A 5929-nucleotide genomic window follows, 5' to 3' on the forward strand; every position below is an offset into this window, starting at 1 on the left:
CACCCCTGGAGGGGTTCTTCTGCCTCTCAGCTCAGCCACCGCCAGTTCATGCCACCACTGTCTCTCCTGCTGTTCGGCTTCATGCCTTCCCTGTCTCTTGTGGTCCTCTTATGACAGATTTATGTTACCAATCTGCTTGGGGTATCAGGTGATCAGGCTAAGGCCGCAGGATCTTTTGGGGAGGAGATGAAGGAGCACACCAAGTGACTGAATTTTAAAGCTTTATTAACAAAATAATAAAATAACAGCGGTGAGTGTTGGGACTGCTCCCATGTCACTCAAAGGAAGCAAGAAAGCGTTAATACCCCAGCCCTAACCCACTTTCATACTCTCACACACACGATCCAAGGATGGCCAAGCCTGGGTGTAACGTAAGAAGAAGAGGGGGAGGAGTGGACGGGAGTTCTTGTCCCATACATGGGTCATCCAGGGTTTGCTGTAATCTCCGACTTGCTTTGGCTCTCAGGAGCGTTCTTAAGTCCGAAGTTCTTTTGGGGGTGTTTCGTTCAGGAACCTTTGCTCCTGCTGCTCTTTGTACCAGACCAAACCGGCTTTCTGTGGCCTTCTCAGCTTTCCCAAAACATACCAGCTTCAGGGACATGCCATCTTGTTGTCTCCCCCCGTTGGCCTTCGCCGTCTCGCTTGGTATTGCACTCTTCACAGTCCTGCTCAGCTTAGTCCTCCTTTCCTCATGGCTGGCTAGGGGTTGGGTAAGATGTGAATACAGCTGTAGACTTCTTGCCGTGACCTTGGACAGGGGCCAGCATCTTATCTTCAGACTGAGCTAGCTGAAGTGTCGAGTTAACCCATTCTCTGCTCTTTTCCTCTCCCCCCTCTTTGGCCTCTCACAACCTGCAAAGGAATCTTCCACTACACACTCATACCTTTAACCCTTCCCAAAATGCCTTGCAATGCTTGCAACAGCATTAGCAACATACAATACTGATCTGCCTCCCCAGGGGACCTGAGGGAGGGGGCCATTGGGTTGTGACACTCTGACTCCTTCAATCTCAGTTCCAGTTCCATCCATCTCAGATCCACCAATGGGGAACCCAGTAGAGACCCCCTGAAGGTCACGGACATGGGGCTCTAGGATGCCCGACTGCTCCCAGCCACTCCTGTGGCCCCAGTTGGTTTAGGAATGGATGCAGGCCCTGGGGGCTATCTGCTGTTCCTAGCCTCTCTCGCGCCCCCAGCTGGGTCAGGAACCAGCTCCTTAGACTGATCCTCCTCTTCCAACTGAGCAATCAGCTGTGCCTTAGTGAACTTTACAATACACATCCCCCTCTCTCTCTGCACAGCTCTACAATGTCCTTCTACAATGGACATCTCCATACTGTTCCCAAGTGGTCACAGACTCCTAGGCCTGTGCTCTCTCAGCTTCCCATGGTCCCTGGGAGGAACCTCTTCAGTGTGACAGCCCTTCTTGGGGGTCCACTCCCTCTTGGGGTTAAGCCATAGGCTCCTTTGCCTCCTGGGACCGCACCTCTCTGAGCCTTCAGCAAGTCTGTCTCTCGGCAATCCCCCCTTTGTTCTACTACTTCCTAGTCACTTACAGGATGCTTTGTCCCTGGGGTGCAGTTTATCCCACCCCTACCACCAGTTGTCATGAAGTAACCAGACAATGCTCTGGAACTATTCCATATGAAGCCAGTCAGGACTCTGGGGGAGCATGCCTCCTCTTGCTGAGCATACTATCACCAGGGCAAGAAGCTTAAACAGCTTCGACCTTCCTCGAACTGACCTCAGAAGATTCAGCCTACCCTTCCACACTGTGTGCTTCCTGCACCAAGTCCACCTGGGAGGGGCTCCTGGGGAGCCTGCACCCCAACTCCGCAGTCAGACATGACTCTCAGCCAGCTGGTAAAACAGAAGGTTTATTATTTATCAAGAAGAATGCCCCAATATCTTCATCAATGATCTGGAGGATGACGTGGTCTGCACCCTCAGCAAGTTTGCAGATGACACTAAACTGGGAAGAGTGGTAGATACATTAGAGGGTAGGGACAGGATACAGAGGGACCTAGACAAATTAGAGGATTGAGCCAAAAGAAATCTGATGAGGTTCAACAAGGACAACTGCGGAGTCCTGCACTTAGGACGGAAGAATCCCATGCACTGCTACAGACTAGGGACTGAATGGCTAGGCAGCAGTTCTGCAGAAAAGGACCTGGGGTTACAGTGGACAAGAAGCTGGATATGAGTCGACAGTGTGCCCTTGTTGCCAACATGGCTAACGACATTTTGGGATGTATAAGTAGCGGCATTGCCAGCAGATCGAGGGACATGATCATTCCCCTCTATTCAACATTGGTGAGGCCTCAGCTGGAGTACTGTGTCCAGTTTTGGGCCCTACGCTACAAGAAGGATGTGGAAAAATTGGAAAGAGTCCTGCGGAAGGCAACAAAAATGATTTGGGGGTGGGAGCACATGACTTATGAGGAGAGGCTGAGGGAACTCTGATTGTTTAGTCTGCAGAAGAGAAGAATGAGGGGGGATTTGATAGCTGCTTTCAACTACATGAAAGGAGGTTCCAACGGGGATGGATCTAGACCGTTCTCAGTGGTACCAGATGACAGAACAAGGAGTAATGGCCTCAAGTGGCAGTGGGGGAGGTATAGGTTGGATATTAGGAAAAACCTTTTCACTAGGAGGGTGGTCAAGCACTGGAATGGGTTACCTAGGGAGGTGGTAGAATCTTCTTCCTTAGAGGTTTTTAAGGCCTGGCTTGACAAAGCCCTGGCTGGGATGATTTAGTTGGGGATGGGTCCTGCTTTGAGCAGGAGGTTGGATTAGACGACTTCCTGAGGTCCTTTCCAACCCTGATATTCTATGATTCACCAGGAACACTGCGTAGAATAGAACTTGTTAGCACAGAAATCAGTGACTTTCAGCCAAGTCCATCCTGGGGAGTCCTGAGGCAGACGCCCTGGATTCCCCCTCTTCCAGTGCCCCATGGCAGACTGCCAGCTTCCAGCAACCTGACCTCAGACACCCTCATTGCTTTGTCTTGCTTCCCAGGCAAAGAGTCACCGGGTTGCATCCCCCTCCTGGGTCTCAGGTTATGAAGGGCACCGGTCATAGCATACGTGCAGACAGCTGAAGCAGCCTCACCTGCCCCAGAGGTCTCAGCCATTCCCACCACCGAGGTATTAGTGCAGCACACAGGGAAACTGAGGCACACACAGTATTAATGCAAAACAGTAAAACTCACTTAGGTTCAATAGTAACACTCACATAGGCTGACATACAACATAACAAAGGAAAATCCCCACTTCGTCACACTCCGAGGCCCCTCTACTTTGCGGAGTGTTGGAGAGCTGTGCGAGCAGCTATGGGGAGCTTGGGTCCCTCCATCTGCCCTGGGACGGGAGCCCGGGGGGTGAGGAGGGGACATGGACAGGGGGCTGTTTTTTGGCCCCAACTTGGATGTGTGGGGGTGGTGGGCTCCGCAGCCTCTCCCTACACACACACTTTTGGGATGGCTCCAGCACCCTTGTGGTGGGAGATAAGATTTCAGGGAACAAAATGGGGAAATTAGTATAAAGAATAATTCCCATACAAACTTACCTGAGTTTGCTTCTCCTTCACCAGTGGGCTTATCTACATGTGCCAGGTGAACTTGAGATGACCCAGGGAAGTTTCAAACAGCTCCTGGCTCATGGCATGTTTTGAATCTTCTGCTACATCACGCCTCCACTTCCCTCTCTTGCTCTTTATGGCAGGAGTTTCTGCCTCAGGTTTCAGCAAAGCAGGGTTCTGGTGTGATACCTGCCCTGTATAGCATGCAAGTCATTGTAAAAGAAGCAGGGCAGCATCACATTTCTTGTTTTCCTTCCTCACATTCTCATATGCCTGACATAGTTCCTTTGACTTCATACAGCACTGCGGCTGATCCCTCTCATACACCTTTGCCAGAACTTCCCCAGGCAATCTGCTTCTAGGGGTTGATGTTTCTGTGGCTGTCCTTGCAGTCTCTTTTACATACAGGCCCAGGAGAGCCAATACTGCTTGCCTGTCCCAGCCAGGAGGGTTTCTGGTAGCTGTGGGTTCATGAGGCTAGCATGTTCAAACGGTCAGATGCAAACAACAAATGTGAGGTGATGTGTGCTTGTCATGATGAACAATCAGGAAAAGCCATTTGAAAGATACATAGGTGTCTCTAAAGGGGTGCGCTTTTGGGGCCTCTGATGTTTGGCTTGTGGAGTCCAAAATTGACTGCAGCTGTTGTCCCAAGGTCAGAGGAATTCTGGTAGAGCAGCTGGTGGATGACCATTAGGCTTAATACAAGTCACACAAGGTCTACACATTCCCATTGTCAAGCTAAGTAGATCAATGAAGGCTCTAGATGGCAGGGAGAGGTGCTTCCCTTGCTGAGAGGCAAATTTTGGAGTACACTGTTGTGCAATTCCTTCAATGCAAGTCAGCTCAGGTGCACCTAACTTTGTGGCAAAGGCCAGGTTTAAACTTTCATGTAGGCTGGAAAGGGCTACTGTAGTATTGTCTCCCATGCACGTGCTGTGACTGTTAGGGAGCTCACTGGCCTGAGGTGGCATGGCAATTCCTCACTGCTACTTGTTCTTTTTCTTCCAGCTCATCTAGCTAGGTAACATGACCATGAACTAAAAGCTGAAATGCTTATAGCAGTGGTCCCCAACATGGTGCCCACGGGCAACCAGGCACTGGCCGGGGCACTTATGTGCGCCTGCCTAGTGCCCAGCAGGGGAGAGAAGCCATGACCCCATGCCTGACAAGGACAGAGAACTCCGGGGCTGCGGGCGCCAGTGTTCTCTGTCCTCACGGCTTCTCTCTGGATTCATATATTATGTAATATTAAACATGATGTTTTTCATATTATTTAATGTACAAATACAAAATAAGCCTTGAAAAATTGTTGGCATCCACCACTCTTCTGAAAACATGAATGTGCTACTGGCCATAAAAAGGTTAGGGACCACTGGCTTATAGTCTAATGGGGCAGTTCTCCTGCGTGCGTGGCTAGCTCTAGTGCAGGTGTGGCCAAACTATGGCCCACAGGCCACACCATGCAGCTTGGCCTCACTCCCGACAGGGCACTGGATCAGGAGCCGAGTCGCATGGCTCCCGGAAACTGTGGCATGGCTCTGTTCTGGCTCCTACATGCTCCAACGGGAGCTGCAGGGGCGGTGCCTGTGGATGGGGCAGTACGCATAACCACCTAGTGGTGCCTCCGCATAGGAACCAGAGAAGGGACATGCCACCACTTCTGGGAGTCACTTGAGGTAAGCGCCGTTTGGAGCCTGCACCCCCTGAGCCTCTCCTCGGGACCAAACCTCCTCCCCAACCCCGATCCCCTTCCCAATCTCCAAACCCAGAGCACCCTCCTGCACCCCAAACCGCTTCGCTCCTGCCCCACTCCAGAGTCCACCCCCCCTCCCAGCCAGAACCTGCACCCCTGACTCCCTTCCATCTGCCAAACCCCTTGGTCCAGCCCAGAGCACCTTCTTTCCTGCCCCAAACTCATCCCCAACCCCAATTTTGTGAGCATTCATGGCCTGCCGCACAATTTCCCCTCGGGCCAAGTCTGCCCATGACCTGTTCTAGTGGCTCAAAGCTCTTCCCCAGAGCCCTGGGAGGAGGAAAACCAGCAGTGGCTGCCACACCCTCCCTGTCCGACCCCTTTAAAAACAAAGCCACGAGCCTGAGGCAGCAGAAGGCCTCGGGCAATGGGGCAGAGACACGTGCCCCCACCTCCTGCACGGCTGCCCCCGTTTGCTCTGCGAGCGGCAGGGACCGGGCAGGACCTGCCCATGCTCCGCCGCAGCCAGAGCTCCCACCAGCAGCCAGGCGCTAGTCACGTGGCTTCCTTCCCACCCCGCCCCCCGCTGCTCTCACCGCCCCGCCCACGCCTAAGCCGCCTGCGCAGACTCCTCCCCTCGCTTGACGCTGC

The sequence above is a fragment of the Gopherus evgoodei genome, chromosome 2 (assembly GCF_007399415.2).
Source record: "Gopherus evgoodei ecotype Sinaloan lineage chromosome 2, rGopEvg1_v1.p, whole genome shotgun sequence".
NCBI lineage: Eukaryota > Metazoa > Chordata > Testudines > Testudinidae > Gopherus > Gopherus evgoodei.